Source organism: Rhamphochromis longiceps, linkage group LG7 (genome assembly GCF_057381845.1).
Source record: "Rhamphochromis longiceps isolate RC_006_pf linkage group LG7, R_longiceps_female_GT1.1, whole genome shotgun sequence".
NCBI classification, from domain to species: domain Eukaryota; kingdom Metazoa; phylum Chordata; class Actinopteri; order Cichliformes; family Cichlidae; genus Rhamphochromis; species Rhamphochromis longiceps.
In genome coordinates, this window is record NC_140563.1 from 49,123,093 (window position 1) to 49,143,178 (window position 20,086).

Genomic DNA, 20,086 nt, shown 5'->3' on the forward strand with positions numbered 1-20,086 from the left:
TCCAGCCGGCCGAGTTCTTCTCGGTTCACCGCATGGACAGGACACGGGACTCGGGGAAGTCAAGGGGAGGCGGCGTGTGTTTAATGGTGAACAACAACTGGTGCAACAGTGCGAACGTTGTTCCTCTCACACGCTCCTGCACACCAAATCTGGAACTACTGTCCATCATGTGTCGTCCTTTTTATCTACCTCGGGAATTTACATCGGTCATTGTAAGTGCCGTTTATATTCCACCACAAGCGGACACGGTCACCGCCTTATGCGAGCTGCATGAGGCACTCACACAGCACCAGACACAACACCGGGACGCTGCGCTTATTGTGACGGGGGACTTTAATAGCGCCAACCTCAAACGCGCAGCGCCGAACTTTTATCAACACATCACCTGCCCCACCAGGGGTGAAAGGACACTGGACCACTGCTACACTACGGTCAAGGACGGCTACAAGGCACAATCCCGCCCCCCGTTTGGCAAATCTGATCACGCCGCCATCTTCCTCATGCCAAAATACAAACAAAGGCTGAAACAGGAAGTTCCGGTTCAGAGGAAGGTCGCGCGCTGGACAGATCAATCGGTGGCCGCGTTACAGGACGCACTCGATGACGCAGACTGGGGCATGTTCAGAAACAGCTCCGACGATGACGTCAACGTGTTTACGGAAGCGGTTGTGGGATTCATCGGGAAACTAGCGGATGATACCGTGGAGACAAAGACTATCACAACGTTTCCCAACCAGAAGCCGTGGGTGGATAAAACCATCCGCGACGCTCTGAGATCCCGCACCGCTGCCTACAACACGGGACTCATGACGGGGGACATGGACCCGTACAAAGCCGCGTCATATAACGTGCGGAGGGCGGTGAAAGAGGCGAAGCAGCGCTACGGGAGGAAACTAGAGTCACAACTCCAACAGAGTGACTCTAGGAGCCTGTGGCGGGGACTAAGGACAATAACGGACTATAAAACACCAACAACCGGTATGACGAACGCGGCCGTGACTTTGGCAGACGAGCTGAACACTTTCTATGCTCGCTTCGAGGCTGCAGCTAAGGTCTCCAACAATGCTAGTGTTAGCGGCGCTAACGGCTGCAGACAGGAAGATACTGCCAGCACCGGAAACGTGCTCGTCATCTCCGAGCATGAAGTAAGGAGAGCCTTCAAGAGAGTGAACACCAGGAAAGCAGCAGGACCAGACGGCATCCCAGGTCGTATCCTAAGAGACTGCGCATACCAGCTAGCTCCTGTGTTCACTGAGATATTCAACATCTCTTTATCTCAGTCAGTGATCCCCACATGCTTCAAAGAGTCCATCATTGTTCCTGTCCCGAAGAAACCCCATCCTGCTTCTCTCAATGACTATCGCCCTGTAGCCCTCACCTCAGTAGTGATGAAGTGCTTTGAACGCCTGGTCAGAGACTTCATCATTTCTTCACTACCAGACACACTGGACCCACTACAGTTCACTTACCGTCCAAATCGTTCCACAGACGATGCCATCTCTCATCTCCTCCACACATCACTCACTCACTTGGACACTAGAAGGGGGAATTATGTTAAAATGCTCTTCATAGACTACAGCTCTGCATTTAATACCATAATTCCCTCCACACTCACCACCAAGCTGGAGCATCTGGGACTCAGCTCATCTATGTGTCAGTGGATCTCCAACTTCCTAACTGGCAGACCACAGGCAGTAAGGATGGGCGGACATGTCTCAGCCTCCACCACTCTCAGCACTGGAGCCCCCCAGGGGTGTGTTCTGAGCCCCCTGCTGTACTCTTTGTACACATATGACTGTGTGGCCACTACCAGCTCCACCACCATCATCAAGTTTGCTGACGACACCGTCGTGGTGGGCCTGATCTCTGATAACAACGAGACGGCCTACGTGAAGGAGATTAGGAATCTGGAGAACTGGTGCCAGAGGAACAACCTCCTTCTAAACGTCAGTAAGACAAAGGAGCTGATAGTGGACTTCAGCACTAAGCAGGAGAGGAACTACCAGACCCCCGTCATCAACGAGTGCCCAGTGGAGAGAGTGGACAGCTTCAAATACCTCGGAGTTCACATCACGCAGGACCTGTCATGGTCCTGTCACATCAACACCGTGGTGAAAAAGGCCCGACAGTGTCTCTACCACCTCAGACGCTTGAGAGACTTCCAACTGCCCTCCAAGGTGCTCAGGAACTTTTACTCGTGCACCATAGAGAGCATCCTGGCGGGAAACATCTTAACCTGGTTCGGGAACAGCACCATGCAGGACAGACGAGCTCTACAGAGGGTTGTGCGGTCAGCTGAGCTCACCATCCGCTCTGAGCTCCCTGACCTGCACTCAATCTACAGCAGGCGGTGCTGGACCAAGGCCAGGAAGATCGTGAAGGACCTCAGCCATCCCAACAACAGACTGTTCTCTCTGTTGAGGTCAGGAAAGCGATTCCGCTCCCTGAAGACCAACACAGAGAGACTGAGGAGGAGCTTCTTCCCGCAGGCGATACGGTCTCTCAATCACACCACCACACAGTACTGACCCACACATATGGTTCTTACACACACACACTGGACTTTCTGGACATTGTTTTTGCACAACACTGGTCACTATATTCTTCATTTCCAGTTAATACTTGTACAGCTGCTGTTATTGTGTATATATTTATTTAGATTTAGATTTCTTCATACATTCTTATATAGTTCTATATTGTGTATTGTGTATTTTGTTGTACAGTTATTTTATTTTCAACTTTAATTTATATATTTTATCTTATTCTTCCCAGTTAAATTTACCCTTCATTCTAATTTGTGTTGTACAGTTATTTCATTTTTAACCTTAATTTATATTTTATTCCTTCCTAGTTAAATTTACCCTTTTTAATGTTTCATATTTATTTCCTATCTTATTCATAGCCTTTCCTTTTTTTGTTTTCTTTAGGTCACGAGCAGTTGTCCAAGCATTTCACTACATATCGTACTGTGTATGACTGTGTACGTGACAAATAAAATTTGAATTTGAATTTGAATTTGAATTTGACATACCTATATAAAATAACAAACAATGCAAAGCAAAGTCTATGCCACCATTTGGGCTATAGCTTAGTGCTGTCATGCATTACAGGTAAACTCAAAATATCAAATTAGTTAACTTATGCTCACAGAAGCTTTAGAGCATAACGTAAACATAAGCCAAAAGACCAAATGAATATTACCTAAGTATCTCAACTGTGTGGTTGCATGCAGCCATCACACTTGTATTAACAACATATAGGCAAAGGCAATGATATATGGGGATTCTAAATATGACATTACTTTGGACCTCTGACCTCTTCTTCAAGGTCAAATATGGTCAAACCGTCATAAAAAAAAACCTATCTTTGAAATTACTTTCTGTTTGTATTAGCAACATTTCAAAACTGACCTTCTTATATGGGGATTCTAAATATCGGATTATACTTTGCATCCAAGTATCATGTCACACTTAACTTCTGACCTCACTTTTACCTTTCATGTTCATCTTTCTTTCATGTGTCACAGCAACAGAAAGAGATTGAGCTGCCCAGTTAGTAAAAAATATACCGTAGCATAATATTATGTAATAAGTCCAAGTTGTTCATGGCCAGTTATTTACAAATCAATACCTATTATTCATTACTCCTACGTAAAGATTGTATACAAAATATAATAATATTCCTTTAAAATAAACACTGCCAGAAAGATGTTCAGGCTTCTGGAAGAAAGTTAAACATTCGCAAAAAAGTGGAGGAGTGCAACAGTTTCTGGTAATCCTTAAAAGACATATAAAGACAGTTAAAGGGCTTAACTATATAAAATAGTAGTTCAAGCATTAATAATTCAGGATCATTTATCCATTTAGGCCTAAGCCGTGGTAATTTGCTGAATGTAACATCTCTGTCTAAAGGTCCTTGCAGGCAGCAGTTAGTGGATTTATTTCCACTTTATACACATTGTAATGGTGTGTTTTGTAATTTAAGAGATATATCAAAAATGCAATGACAGTTTAAAAGAAGTTATTCTGGGAAATACATACAGAAAGAAACTGTATGAGTTTCTTTTTCTTTCATCATAATCTCGTACATTTAAACGGAGTACATATTTAAAAATCTGTCCGACAACTGAAATAATTATTTCATTGCCTGCTTGATTACAACAAAATTACGTCACGACAGAACCGGCACAAACAGTTCGTGTGCACTTTGTTGTGCTCATTGTGAACGTACGTGTGCTGTTATGCTGTGAAAGGGGAAAAATGAGAATTTAAGAGGACACAGGCAGCATGTTTAGACCTGTAGCTGAAGGTAGATGTCCATGAAAAGTCCCGTAACAGCAGCAATCACTTTATCCGCTTGTATCACCTCCGTCTATGTGTGGTCACATATCTAGCAACTTTTGCTGACCCAAATGCTGTAGGACTCAATTTAAGTGTTTTTGAGTTCCAAAAGACTCCTAAAAGCATTTAAGAACATATACAACACAAAATATCTGTTAAACTGATTCTTTTTATTTGCAAAACTCTTAAGAAATAATTGACTGAATTAACTGAAGACCCTCGTTTTTAATTAGCAGTAAATATTTACACTGAAATGGTGGCACGCTGATGTAAGCGTATCCAAAAAGTCATCGGTCACCTTCTAAATCTGTACAACACCTCCTCTGCTCCCGCTCTCCCACTGCTCAGACCATCTGAATCCCTGACGACGGGTCTGTTTTTAGCTGCGCTGGGTGGAGGCCTGGCACGGTGTGAGGGGGAGGCCGGACCAGTGGGGATGTCCTGGCGCAGTCTGTCCCACGCTGCACGCTGGTCTCCTGGCCATCCCATATTAATCAGATTTGCCGCAGCAGCCATATGTCCAAGCAGCGTGATAAACCCCGGCTGCTACCTGGCACCCAAAGGACTCACTGTCAACAGAGTGTGTGTTCATCTGCGCAGGTGTGTATATTTCACAAGTCTTTTACTCCAGAGACATTCCTTCAAAGATCTGTTGAGACATCAAAAATGCTTGGTATGAATATCTTAGGCCTTTTCTGTTTGTGTGTGTGTTTCTTTTTCTTTGAGATGCTCTGACTTAAAAAGAAAATATATAACACAGGTTATGAGCAATAACCCTGAAGGAGGGGGAAGTCACTTTTGGGCCAAATGATCATTTGCCACAGTGTTTGGGAAATACATGGGGCTATGTACGTCACGGCGACAGAAGAACTGGCACAATGGAAGTGCATTAACAAAGGCCGAGTCCTGTTTCCATCTGTCACCTTATGCTTATAAGCACTGTATACATTTCATATTTGCACATGACTCAGCTCACAAGGTGTCACATTTTAGACACCACTTGTATCACACTGCTTAGTAGTGTTGCGGAGAATCTACTCGAGCATTAGCTCTGCTGACACGAGCAGCAGCGATGGTGATAGAAAGAGTGACTGAATATAATTTGCTAACCCAAGCTTTCTATTAAATTCAAGACAAAAAAAAATGCATTCCACAATCCATAATTCATAACCGAACCTCGCAAGAGGCAACATCAACACTTGTCAAACATGATTAACTACGTCTGTATCTTACACAAATTTAATTCCTCTCTGTGTCTCTGCCTGTAAATCAGGCAACAATCACCAGTGAGCATGCTCGCAAGATTTGTGGCTGAGGTTTTTTGTGGGTTTGAATGTCACAGGAAAGGAAAAGTTTCTGGAATCCAAACTACTCCCCCCCCCCCCCCCCCCCACCTTTTTGCTTAATGAATAAAACCTTGAAGCACACAGAACATCTCAGATCTTTGTTTGAACAATCAGGGCAGATGGGCTTTTCTGTCTTCTGTCTTGAAAAGACAAAACAACAAACAACCAATCTCCTTGTGCACATCATGTAGAGTGAAGTAATTACTCTGCGTGAGTATTAAAGAGTAATCACATCGGCCTTTAGATGAACATAGTGCAACTATTACATATACTGTACAGTATTAATAAGCATGTTTTACCACCATTTACACATATACAAGTGTAGTCAAGTAGATGCAATGAAAGGAAATTGAGTTTTATTGGGTGGTTTGTATAATGCATGGCTTACACACAGTGCTTGCACCAAAGATCTTCAACAACAAGAAGAACAAAGAGTCCAGAAACAGATGGTATTACCCCCTACCCTGCCCCCCCTCCCCAGGGCCCTGATATCAACAACATGGAATCAGACTGGGATTACATGAAAAAACAGAAGCAAACGAGACAGCCTAAATCCACTGAAGAACCACAACAAGGTCTCCGAGATACACAGAGCCACCTAACTGCTGCCGAACCAAACACAGATCTCCATTTTTAATAAAGTTTTTAAAAAATGATTTCATTTCATTTTAGGTTAACTGATAAGTAAAAACTACCAATGACAAAAGACGCTTGCTTTAAAGCAAATACTTGCAACTTCAGCCCAATTCTGCAGCTGCAACTGCATTTATGTGAAAAATCAAAGTGCCTGACATCATACAAAGCTTTTAAATATTCAGACATGCAGTGTGTGACAATAAGCTGTTGCCATATCAGAAATATTGTGCAGAGATATAATGTAAACAGCATCGATTTAAAAGAAAGCCCATACATAACAGGTAAAAATATACACTTCTTCCCAACAAAAAGTCATGGAGGGAGACACATTTCCCCGCTCACATTGTAGTTACTCAACCACTCAAGGTAGACTCTTCTTCTCACCACCCACCCACCCATGCGTGCCCTTCCTGCCGCTCAAACCCCCACCCACTCACCCACCCACCCACCGTTTACACTGACATACATCTGAGCAGGACCCAGCACCTTTTGTCTTGGGCTCCCTCCTTTGTTAGTGGCTGGTGGACACAGCAGCAGCAGCAGCAGCCTGCATGCCGCATGTCTACAGTAACAGGGAAGTGACAGAAAACTGCATCTCATCAGCCATTTACCTTTTTTTTTTCTGACTATCAATCAAGCATAAAATATATATTAAAAAATATTAAATCTAATATACATATATAGAATTATATATAATTAATTGTTTAATTTAATTTAAATAGAATACTTTGAATTCTTGATTTTTTATTATTTGGATGAAAACAATAAACATTTTGTTTGTCAGTCACTGGGAGATTTTTTTATATTCTATATTTTATATATATTGGGATGTGTAAAAATATACAGTTTAAATTATATCTATCTTTTAATATCGGGGTGTGTATAGTGAATCTGTGTATCTATGTGTCTATCTGTGTGTTTGGTTGACTTGGGAAGCAGCATCACCACCAAAGTGAACTGCAGATAACCTCATGACGTTGCAGACATGGTATGCAACCCTATATAAAATTGACGGTGGCCGCATGTATCTGGTGGTGGTCTGCGTCGCTTGATAAGGCTTTGCAGACTATCTGACTTCAGTCTAGATGAAGGATGAGCTTCTCAGGCACAGACGTTGTCCATCCTGCTGATGCTCCCTCGTCTCATCGTAAACTCTTGTGCACCCTCTGGTGCTTGCTAGTCTCCCAAACTTCTTTGTGTAGCCTGCTTTGCAGATTGTCTTCCTTGTCTGTGTGGTTGCTCATTATTCAGAGACAGACGGATCTCAGGTCATCTGCAGCTGCAGCAAAGGAGAAGCAGGAAAGATGGCGATCATCCACTAGACCGACCGAGCGCACGCATGAAATACGGAGGACAACTTTTGGGAGGATCGCTTGAGGAGAAGATTGTACCAGTGAGTTTTTTTGTGTGTGCTCTTGCTCTATATTTCCAGTTTCGTCAAGATTTCGGCTGAGCTTTCAAGGTCTGCGAGAACGTCGGTATGGTAGATCATGGGATATAATTTGGAGAGCGCCTCGTGAATGACCTGGAAAGAGCTGATCTCCCCTCGTTTCTCCCCCTTTTTTTTGTAGTCGAGGTCCATGCTACCACTGAGAAGGAAGTCGGGGCGAGATTTTCTCCTCTCTCTCTCTTTTTTAATCGGGTGGTCGCTCTTGCTGGCACCCGTGCAGCCAAAGTCAAGTGGGTCTTCTCGCTTCCCAGTTAATATCCTAACCAGCCTAGCGCTTCCTCGCTATGTCGCCTTTCGGTTTGTTGTCAAAGTGACACAAGGAAATGGACGCGGCGGTGTAAAGAGGCTCGCCTGCGTGTTTCGGCAGCACCGGAGCGCCAGTGTTTTGTTATTCTGACATGTCTGGTCAGGGGAATTATTGGCCCCGGCTGTGCACCCCCCCCCCCCTCTCTTCGGCCGTGCGTGTTGTTGCGCGTTAGCTTCATGGAGAAGCCATTGCACGGATTGCTCTCCTTTACCAACCAGCCTCCATTAGCGACACAGTGGAGCTGGCATAGCCGCTGGTCCAGTCTCACACACACACACCATGAAAAGCCATGTCCACTGTGTGGAGGCTATATGCGCTCTCCACCTCCCCTTGCTTCTCTCAATTTTTAAAAAGGAAACCTTAACGTGGTGGCGATTTTTGAGTCCACAGTGCTGGAGCTACTACACGTCTTGCTGGTCGTGAAATCAATTTAAAAGCGCAGTGTGGCTTCTTCTTCTGCTCTTTCTTTTTAGATGTTTTTTTTTTTTTAATTCAAACGGGTTTTTTTGGTCCTCCTTTTGCTTTTCTTCTTGGGTGCTTCTTGCTACACTCTTAACCCGCATGTGCCCTTGCACTGTTTTGGATGTCTATTTGCTGTCACTGGTCTCAAGTCAGGTATGTCACACTAGTGAGGGCTTCACCATAAAATGGAGGAAGGCAGATGAGTATCCAAGGAGAGCCCTGGAGTCAGATAGGCAGGATCTCCCCCCACCTCCCCCCCACCTCACGCCAGAACAAAGGTTGTGTTTAGAAAAAGAAAGAAAGAGAGAGAAGGGGGGGGGGTTAAAAAAAGAAAAGCTCGGCCACATCCTCTTCTTCCCCCTCTTCTGCTTCGTTTTCAGCTCGGAAGTTTTAGTCTAAGAGGAAGCAGAAGAACTCTAAAAAGTGAGGTTAGATCCTCCAGTGTGTGTGTTTGTGTGTGTGGGGGGCCTTTCGAGGTTAACTTCTTCATTTTTAACCCCTGGCTTGCTTGTTTAAGTCATCTTGATTTGAAAAACTTGCTTTTCAAATATTTCTTTATTTTTGCTAGAGATGTACTGCTGAGGCTTCTGGAAAGTGTGCGCTTGTGATTGGCTGGGGGGGAGCACATGGATGAGACAGGAATCCTAAGGCTCAATAATGCAGTGTTTTGACCATGCAAGTAGTTAATGTTCAACAAAAAGTGGAGTCAACACACACACACACTCACACATGCTCTCTCGCTCTCTTCTCTCTCTTCTGGTTGAGTGTGTGAGGGTGAAGTAATGACTGTCGCAAACAGTTTCTTAAAGGAAGTTCTCAAGATGATTCTTTTTTTTCTTCTTCTTTTTTTTACTCCGTGCTCTGGTCAGACGAGGGTTCAGATACTGTCATGAATGTGCTTTAAATTTTGCTCCCTTATGGCTTCCCCATAATTTGCAAAGGAAGCAGGAGCCTCCACTGTGCACGTTACTGTAAGGCTCTACAGACTTATTTGGGACTTATTTGAGATTCTGGGTCCTTTTGGAAAACTTATTTTAGACTTGCGATTGAGGTTGTTGGTCATTTATTAACAGCCTCTCGGTTGCAATGCGCTCCGCGTTCGCTCTGCAAGCCTTGGGTGACTTTTCACACATTATATCCAAAAGGTGTCTGTTGACCAGCCTGGCAGGAGAGTGTGGGGGTGGGGGGCTTGAAAGCTGTAGTGTGTTTGTCTGTGTGTGGGTAGACGTTCTGTGTGTGTGTGTGACAGAGAAGGAGAGAGAGGGAGTGTGTGAGGTTGTGCTACGCTCTGCAGTTCCCCTGGCCACTGTGTGAAATCTTGCTGACAAGGAGACTGTGAGCTTGACACACTGTGCTGCGACAATGCCGGGGCTGAGAGGAGCAATCAAAATGGTGGCGAGGCTCCTTCTCCCCGGCGTGGCAGGGCAAACAGGTTCTCGAGGAGGAGCCAATAGAGGACAGAGACGGGCAGGAATCTGCTGCGGCGACACATTTGCATCGCTGCAATGCAATGGATGCAGTCAGGTGGATGGTGGATGTGCTGCAGAAACAAGCCCCCGTGATCGCAGTGTTTTGTTCCCGCTCAGAGTGTGCTTCTCTTTGCACTTGCAGTTCCTGTAATAACTTTCACAAGTCTCCAGCACATTCGTGGCCTATTCGTACTACGCTGGCGGGTGACCTATAGTCATATACCAAAGCCCCCTGGACTGCGTGAGGGCCCCTGAAGTTCCCTGTAGGAATTTCTTTGTTATAATTCGGCAAATGACACTCATGTGTGGCAGTAACATATATATGTGCCACACATATGAATTAAAAACTGAACAACGCAGGGTCCTTAAAGTGGCTCCTGTATTTTTACATAGCCTGGAAGGCAACTATCTGTAACGCCCATAAGAAAATCAATCTTTCCTTGGGAAATATGTATTTTGTAAGTGGAAACTAGTGTGCTGGTAAACAAAATAGGCTTGGAATTTAGACTGTAAATAAGAGGAAACATCTTGTGCCCCTTTCCTGCTTGTATTTCTGAGACTAAACTAAGAATTTCACAGAGCCAGAATGCTCTACTCAAATTTGATCTTGGACTTTTCTGCTGCTCTGTTTAGTGTTTCACTCTTCTGCTCGCTTCGTGTCTACAAAAGCATTTCTCTGCTGGTGTAATCATCACCAGTGACGTACAGAAAACCTTGGGGCAGGGCTGTGTGGGAGCACATGTGTTGGGTCTTTGAGCTGCATGTTTCTGAATGATCTTCTAAGATTTAACTGAAGTCATGTGATGACACGAGCAGATGTGCACCATCATGTTGGACTGAAAGGCTATCGCTGAATGTCCCAATGCGCATTCCCTTCTTCCTGTTGTCTCACTCTTCCTGTTTTATTCTGAAAGTCCCGACCAAACGCCGTGACACTGTGACCTCCACTGCTCGATTACTGTTTGTTCTAAAGAGACTACACCTCCAGGACCTGTAGTAATTCCAGCGAATGTTGCTTTAATTTGCATTAAGTTTGAAGTGGAGAATGGCAGTTGGGCAGTGCTGTTGTTTGTTTAGTAATAAATGGTCTGAAAAGCAGATCAAGATCATCTCTGATCGGGTCCCCCTCTCACTTGTGATGTGGTGCAGCAGACAGTAGTGTTTTGGGTTTTATTTTATTTTTTTGATGGACCACTTTCTGTCTGAATATTTGCATGTAGCGCACGCTCGTATTAAACTGTTTGAATTTTAGCGCGGCATAGAAAGAAAATTTTAATACTCAGTGTTACCATAGCTCAGCTTTAAGGTGGCGGGGGGAGGAATTACATAACTGGATTTGTTTGCAAGGTATTTCAGGATTATGTTAGAAAAGCTTGACAGAGAGGACAGAGGATCAAACAAGAGAGACTTCTGTGATGGTTTGAACGCTCGGAGGAAGTGGTCATGAAGCTCATCACCCCCCTCTACACACACAAACACACATACATGCATACAGCTGCTCTCTCTCTCTGTCCTTCCCTCCCCTCCCTCCATCTCTCACTCACTCACTCACACTGGGTGATGCACGTCTCCATTCTTCTCTACCTGGGGCACTGAAGAAGGCTAAGGAGACGCACAAAAGCAAATTGAAATGCTCCAGTGAGTGCTTTCTTGACGTGATGCATGGCTCACAAGATGCAAGTGTAGCAGCAGGGCCAGGCTGCAAGTGTAGATCCAAAACACCACAGTCATCACAGCACAGCTGCAAGGGGGGAAAAAACCCCTCACTATTTTCTCCTGACCTTCCTGCCTTCATAAGTAGCCACCAAACACATGCATGCTCTTACAATATGCCCAAACCTGCTCTGCCCATCTGAATAATTTAATGCTGTTTAACTGTAGCGGGTATATTTGAAGAACTAAAAGGCAATATCATGTCAGGGTTTAAGTGGAACAAGGAAGTAGCTTCTTAGAGGTGTCATTCCAGTTTCTGTTGTCAGTTGCGACGTTATACTGCTGCAAAACTGGTTCCTCCTCTCTGCTTTCCATCAGAACATCAACAATTCAACTGTGTCCCGAGGAAGAGAAAAAAATGCTTGTGTAGCTCAGTGAAGCTTGCAGTTGTGCCCTACCTTTATCTAGATCTGCTGATCTTTTCAGGGTGCATATTTTAGGCGTGTGAGGGACTCGTTTTGTTGAAATTCAAGGTCTAAAGTGGCCGTGCTGAAGAGACAGCTCGTCTGGTGGGATAAATTAAGCAGTCTACACGGCGTCCTCAGGTTTCCAGCCTAAATTCAGGATTTGTGCTGTTCTCTGCTAAGACACAGTGAACCAGCTCTGTCAGTCTCGAGCTGCCTGTGGTGGGGAGGAAAAAAAAAAAAGGAGAAAAAAATTCTTTGGAGACGCCCGTTCCTTGGGCAGTGTGGTGCCACCAGACAAGGCCTTCATTGAGCAGAAACAGGAGTGGTCTTGTAGATGGGATCCACAGTGGCTCAGCCTCCGAAGCAACAGAACTGTCCAAGGACGATTAAATATTTAAGAGCTTGGAAAGGAGGTCTCAGTGGTAAGTTAATATTGATGGGTCTCATCTTTCCCTTCTCAAACTTGTTGAGTTGACTCAAGAGGTTGGTTTAGCAGGTCTGGAGAGGAACCTACCTTCTTTTCTTCTTAAAAAACTTTGAACCTTCACAGAGTTTGTTTGCAGTGTTTCCTGCAGCTGGCTTTTGAATTTTTCTGACACCCCCCCCCCCCCCCCCCTTTTTTTTTTCAGCTTCTTCCTGTGTCCTCTCATGGTCACTGTGAAACACTCCATCCTGGCTAGCTTGTAACCTCACCCAGTCCTTGTAACTGTAGTAACTGCCATGTCAGGCTTACAAGGAAGTCAGCATTGCAAGCTTTTCTGGCATTTGTCCACTGAGCACTACTTACAAGAAACCCTTCAGTGCATCTTGCAGTCCTTTCATGTAATCCTTTCCCCCCCTTTCCTTACTTTTTTTGTGAATTGGGCGAATAGAATACAACCAAAAGGCATTTTGATGTGTAAAATGGAAAAACAGGAGTAAAATTCCTGTTGCCTCAGCCTCCAGCTGAGGGTAATTTTCCTAACAGTAAGTAGGCATTTCAGTTATACTAAACATTTCCCTCGATTGTAAAGTTTGGTACCTCAAGAGCAAAACTTCGGGGTCATTTATGGACAATTTTTGTGAGATGATGCCAATTTATCTGAGACAGCAGTGGATTGATTTACGTCAGGAAATGGTTTCCTAGGAGAGATGGGCTTCAAGGCTGCACGGAATGCAAGGTTTCCTGGACCTAATTGTCCTTGTGGAAAAACACTTCCTGGTTTCTCTCCAAGATCTGTCCTTCACTTGCCCCACTCTTGTTTGTTTAGCCCATGAACCCTTATGTTTCACTTTGGAGAGATCTGACTCAAGCATGTCTTCAGGCTCATGTGTCTGACTTATGTGTTGTGTGCAGAACAACTTCTTTTTTTTTTGCTCTAGCCTACTTGTGTACACCACATCTTTTGTCAGGATTTTTTTTTTCTCTTTTAAGCTCAAGGGAAGAAACCTCTCGAGAAAACCAAAAATATCTACTTATTCCCATATAAAATTGTAAAAATAATCACGCCTGAGGCTATTAATTAAATTGTGCACTTAATCATTTTTGGATGGAATATTTAATCGTGTTGCTGAGGGTTGCCCCAAGTTTTCCTCTCTTATGCTTTTCAGTGTAGAAAAGAAGCTCTAACCTCTTTCATGGAAATCTTGATTAGACCACGTTAGGTCGCCCATATAAGTATGATGTCGCTCGCAGAAGGTTCAGGACGCGACATCGCCTCTAAAGTGTACTCGACCGGGCGGTCGAAGGAGCCACGTTTTAGATGCACGACAATCAGATCTGGGCTCTTGTCTTCACCCTCGGAAGAACAGCAAAAGGCAGGTTCGCAGGAGGCCATCTTTGCAGTTCACAAAACCACGCTTTTCACTTCTGCTTTTCTCGCTGACTGCAATGACAGCGTGCAGAGGAACCGACAGGAGGGGAAGCAGCTTGCTCAGGTCTGCGCTCTTAAAGTTAAACACTTCCATCTGTGTAACAAGATAGCAGAGCAAGCAGAGGCAGCTCCACTCAGCTGAGCAGGACAGTCAAAGACCTTGAGGAGCACAAAATGGTGGATGGCCATACCACTGATTCTCCAGCATGATTGGCTGCGTGTCTCCTTGGCCACTGTGGGGCTGGCTGTGTGAAATGGAGTCCTCTGTGCTGAGCGTTGGCCCAGCCTCAGCTCTGATGCAGAAGATAATTCTGTCAGCCTCGAGAGAGAGAGACGAGAGAGCAGCCAAGTGAGGTGACTATACTAAAAGAAGGCAGAGGACTCGAGCCATGTTTGTGTCTGCTTGCTTCTGTTTCTTATCTTCTAATCTGCTGTCCTACTTGATCTCCCGGGTTCTGATTTCTATTAATAGCTATTTAAAAATATATATTTTGGTGCTTTTTAGCTTTAAACAGACCTGTAACAGGTTAGGAAGGAATCAGTTGGGATTTATGTTTTGGCTTCGTTTGTAGGAATGAAGAAAGTGTCTGTGTAAGAGTGTTCGGTATCTCGGTATCTAACCTTCACACCCAGCAGGCTCAAGCTGAGGGATTTACCAGACCCTTGTTTTGCTGCTTTCAGCCTTGAAGGTCACATAAATATCTCTCAGGCTCGTGATTAAAACGCAAATTCACGAGATTTAAAAGAGTGTCAGCGCTGCATATTAAGTGGACTTGTATTTTTTTTTTCTTATTGGTTAGTTTTCACCATGACAACCTGAAGACGGCAGCCTCACAGCAGATAACCATTAATGCTTGTCCCTTCCTAATCTGCTTGGTCATTATCATCTGTGCAAAAAAAGGACCAAATGTTACTATTGAGTGCTCTGCAGTCGTCCTCCTGTTCAGAAGGAACAATCTGAGCCCTTTGCTAAGCACAAAGGCTACCCTTGGTGCAAGGTTACTTGTACCATGATGGCCAGCTGCTTCTTCTTCTTCTTCTTCTTCTTTTGCTTTTTTTTTTTTTTTTTTTGTTCAAATGCAGCTTTAGAGAGACATGGATTTGGCAAGTTGGATGTCTTTTGATTGACAAAGGGAATGTCTTGCTTTGCAAAGTAAGTCTATATAGAGGTCAGCAAGTACACTGATGTTAAATGGAAAAGGCCAAGTGACTGGTGATGGGTGATGTCAGGTAACGTGTCAGAGAGACAGGCTGATCCAGGTGCTGTCTGACCTTGTATTATACATGACTGACATAAACTAGAAAGTAAAAACAGGAAGAAGAAAAAGTATGCTTGATATTTTCTTTTATTCTTCTTATTGAGGTCTGCATTTGAAACTGTTTTCGTGGTTCAGTTTATGTTTACTTGTTCTTGGTCAAGCTTTTTGCTATAAATGTGCATGTGTTTGTTTGATTTTTTTTTCCTTCTAGTTTTTTTGAAAGAGAAAGTTATTCTGGGCTCATCATAGCATTCCAACTAGGTGCCGTGCTAAAAGAATTCCAACTTTCCTCTTTTTGATGTGAGGATTTGCTTGAAGGCTTCAGTCACTCAAATACTTTGAGGTCCAGAGATCAAAATCTCTGGACTGGGGGGGCGTTGCTGACATTTATTACAAAGGTGGCGTGTCTTCCTTTTGTTTAATGTCTTGACCGTGTGGCGAGTTGGGACCAGATGTTGTATTCTTGAGCTTCCTCTTTCAGCACGATTTCAATATAAATGTGCAGGCCAGTATTAATAATTGTATAAAAAAAACTTGTTCCTCCAGTTTTATTGTTCAGAGTTGGTGCATTATAACTGATACGGTGCCGCTTGCAAAAAAGTTAACTAACTTGCGGTTTAGAAGTAAAACTCACAGAGGGAAAATGTGAAGAAGCCACTGAATAACATCACAATTCGGGCTTTTGCAGTTTTTTAACGTTGTTTGCTCTTCTTTAGTTACACAGATATCATGCTGTATTGTGATACTATTGTAACTGCGTGCAGTGTATTGCAATAGCAATCAGTTTGAAGAGCAGTAACGATTTTCTAAACCTTTATCAACTGACACTAGAAAAACATATCTTTGTGTTTCATTTGGTTTCCCTTTAGTCATCTTAACGGTATGGCGGTTAGCCTACATGATCTTCTCAGTTACCCAGAATCCTTAAGGGTTGCCTGATCCTGCTGCGATGAGTTGTTTCTCTTTTACGCCCTTTGAATGTGACACTCGTGAAGGTCAGGCTGCGGCAGATCAGCAAAGCTTGCTGGATTGCAGCGTCTGAAAGGCTCTGCACCTGCATTTAGCAGTCTCTCTGACACAAACCAGGATTACTGAGCTGGATGTTCACAAAAATCTTCACTGCTTTTCATTCATTCTGCTCAATTGCAGTTAAAGTTTAGACACAAATGACTGCTGTTTGTCTATGCAAAAATGGGCTACTTCTGCTTTGTCTGCTGTTTTTGAGACTTGTGCTGATGTACGGTCCAGTGTTGCTTGTGTTCATTCTGATTAGAAAAAGCTGATTTTTCCAACGTCAAAATAGTGCAGTTAATAAGCATAAAGAGCCTGCATGCTAAAAAAGTAACGTTTCAGATGGGGGGGAAAAAAGGTAAAAAATTAGATGAAGGTTTTCTCTGAAACACAGCATAGATGGATGTCATGGAAGGAATTATAGAACCATGAGGACCACATGTAGATCAGGTCATCTTCCTATGATGGACACTTATAAAGAGGAAGCTCAAAAGGAAAAACTACCAAGAGGCCAGCAGCAAGCTAAAAATATCTGAAGGACTATATAGCAGAGTCTGTCCACAACATGCAGTTAGCAAGAGATTCATGTGTTCTGCACACTTCTGAACTCTCTGCGGGGCAGCGGCATGAAGATTTCTCTTCTCCAAAAGGCACATTTTAATGTTGCAAGCATGTGGTTAATTCCCATGACAGGAAATGGAACTTGTGGTCCGATGAAATCAAGGTTGAATGTTTTGATCTTACTCGCCAAATATGGAGGAGTGGTACGTTTCAGAGTGCAGGTCAAAACCTTTATACAGCTGTTGTGTAGATGGAAGAGAGAATAAATTCAGAAGATTTTGAGAGAAAATGTAAATAGAAATATTTATCATGACTCTGACTGAAAATATTCCTGGGGTCTTTGGAAAAAACTGACTTTAGGAAGGCAGGAGAATCTCAGTCTTATGTTGGCGGACATTACGTGATATTAGTCATTATCAGCTGCCGGTCAAATCAAACCAAGTAAGGCTGAAGAATGTCTTTGGTCAGAGAGATGCTGTTTAGCTGGTTATGGTTGAGATATGTATATATGTGTGTGTGTGTGTGTGTGTGTGTGTGTGTGTGTGTGTGTGTGTGTGTGTGTGTGTGTGTAAATTTTTTTTTTTTTTTTTTTTTTTTTTTTTTTTTGAATGCCATATACCTCCTGAAACAGATCTCTTCTCAGATTTTACGCCCAGCATTTTTATCAGCCACAATGGTGATTATGGTGTTGTTTTCAGGCTTTGGTGTTTAGGGCTCCGTTGCAAAATGTAGCCCAAAAGAGCCAGAACTAGTAGAAAGGCCACTCCTGGGTACTTTGGCATGTGTTTATAGGTCTGTGTGCCTGACGACAGATTTTGTCAGCATGATGGCACCATGTACAGGTGGGTAGCTGAGGTCAGTATTATAGCCGTGTTTAAAGATGGGTGTGGTCTGAAAACACATTGACTTTGTGACTTCTCCTTTAGTTATTAGTCAGATAGCTGATCATATCTCATGACAATGTGGTGGATTTCTGGTGTTCTGGAAGATGTTTGTGACTTTTAGACTCTGCAGAGTTGGCTGATTCATTTGAAACATGATAGAAATGCCATGACTATTATGGTATTTTTTTTCTTTTTTTGGTTTTTCCTAAACTGAGTAATAATGCTGGTCAAACCGCGCTGTTATTTAAAAAAAAAACACTGTCTTCTTAGAACCAAAACTAAAACTGAACAGAAATGTGACAGAGAATATTTAAGTTCAAATATATGCTAATGCTCGACAGGCAGAGCATTGCGTGGTGGCATTGCTGATGTATTTTCAGCCCTTTTTCTGTTGCCTTTCATACCCTTCCCCATCCCTTTCATTCAATTCCAGCAGATGTCTGATGAATGTTATGACAAAATGTTCATACTGAACATTATTGATTCCTCACATCTTCTCTGAAAAGGCCTGGTTCATTGATCGGCCAGGTGGGATCGATGTTTCATCTCGGCACATTCAGACTTCCTCAAATGAGTAGGATCATGTGATCACGTCATTTAAGGAAGCTCTGTGCTCTGATCACAGGCACAGAAGAATGAGGTCAGTGTCCAACTAACTGCTCTTATCGCACAAGCTGTTGTAACGAGACAGATATGCTCATCAGTAATATAGTGGCAAGATAAATATCTGTCAGATTCAGGTTGCTTAAACCTATCAATGTCATTGTTTTAATTATCAACACTGCCAAAGTAGCAGGAGCACCAATTTGAGTATAATATATGGGGTTGCTACTTTCTGTTTTGGTATTTCTATTCAAGAACTCCAGACTGTGAAATCAGTCGGGATATCTGAGCAAGTCCCAAATATATCCTGCAGCTCCCCAAATATACAGCCAGAACATAAACGAGCTATCTTCTGCAACAAGAAGAACAAGGAGTTCTGCAACAGACGGTAGTGCACACTTACCTCATTCCACCCCACCCCCACCTCACTCCAGAGTCCAGACCTCAACAACATTGAGTAAGCCTGGGATTACATGAAGAGGCTGAAGCAGTCTAAATTCACAGGAAGACTGCTGAAGTTCCTGAAGTTGCTCAGGGCATTCTACAAACCAGAAAGAAAGTATGCTTAAGCACTGGTACTGTTTCAAAAGCAAACAGTGGTCATCCACCATAATGATTTGGTGCTAATATTATTTGGAAGCACTTTTGTGTTATTTATTAGTGCCTTTTTTGTGCCCAAAGCTGTAAACTAGTAACAAATATGTTACAAAAGAGATTACTTCATTACTTCATCTATTACATCTCTTCCAACTTTGGATTGGTGCAGCTGTGCAAGTGCGGAGCGTTTGGTGTCTTTCAGAACCAGCTTTCACTTCATCAGTTTCTAAAACCAGTTGCATGCTTGTTGGTACCTGTCAAACATTTGAACACACCCACTTATTGGGTCTATCCAGTCATTTAAACTGGTGCTGAATGTAGGAAAAAACCCCTTCCATAGTTAATGATGAATTATTCCACCTTTGGACTCAACACTTTTTTGTGGTGCCACACTGGTGACAGATTTTGGGCACCAGTTTTTTCTTTTTGTTTTTTTGGTGGAAATCATCACATTGTTTGAACACTGACTACATTGGTGGGAAAGAGTTAGCTCTGAGGTTGCACTTTCACACAGTTACTTTTAGCTAAATACAATGACAGTGTCCCGTGCTAAAATAAGGACTGTTTCATGTTAAAAGTCATGCCAGGTTTGAACTGATTACTGAAGTGAGAAATAGAAATTGCATTAAATACCAAAACAGTAGGTGAGACATTTGACTAAAAACAAATGCAATCACTCTGCATGATAAGTTGCCAAGAGTCCTCCAATGTGCACCATCAATGATGGCAACAGATTTAATAGAAACAATCATGTGGTTGTTGAAACACATTAGATTAAGTGTTGAACCAACAAGCACATCGCAACTTTAGGTGCAAGCAATCAGTAATCAATCCCACATTAGCGATGCACAGCCCCTACATGCAGGATCTCTACATTAGAGTTTTACTATGCAAAAGGAAACTACTATACAGTGTTTTTTCTGTCTTTCAGTATGTTAAATCTTCTGTGATTGGACTGAGAAGGTCAGTCAGGTTGGACAAGCCTTTCTGTTTTGAGCCAGTGTTGTTATCTGCTACACTGCCAACAGATAAAACTTCAACTGTGCAGCAACAAAACTCTAAGCTGCATGCAAATTTTTTTCGTTCTTCAAGCCCAACTTATATTTCTAGGTTGTATTTGAGGGCACCCTTCCAAAATGAACCAAGGCAACTTTCAACGCTCATGCAAAGTAATTCTTGATCCTTTTC

At 43.1% G+C, this 20,086-nt stretch overlaps 1 protein-coding gene across 5 annotated transcripts in view; it reads left to right on the forward strand.

Moving 5' to 3' along the window:
• Nucleotides 1–7,394: 7,394 nt before the first annotated feature.
• znf462 (zinc finger protein 462) overlaps nucleotides 7,395–20,086 on the forward strand; it is a 56,979-nt gene continuing 44,287 nt past the window's right edge. For 2 of the 5 annotated variants that reach the window (XM_085414024.1, XM_085414027.1), the window contains exon 1: nucleotides 7,396–7,715. The gene's annotated coding sequence lies outside the window, so the exon portion shown is untranslated. Of the gene's footprint in view, nucleotides 7,716–12,427; nucleotides 12,553–13,943; nucleotides 14,338–20,086 lie in introns of those variants that run through there. The other 3 variants (XM_085414028.1, XM_085414026.1, XM_085414025.1) reach the window with 3 other exon arrangements.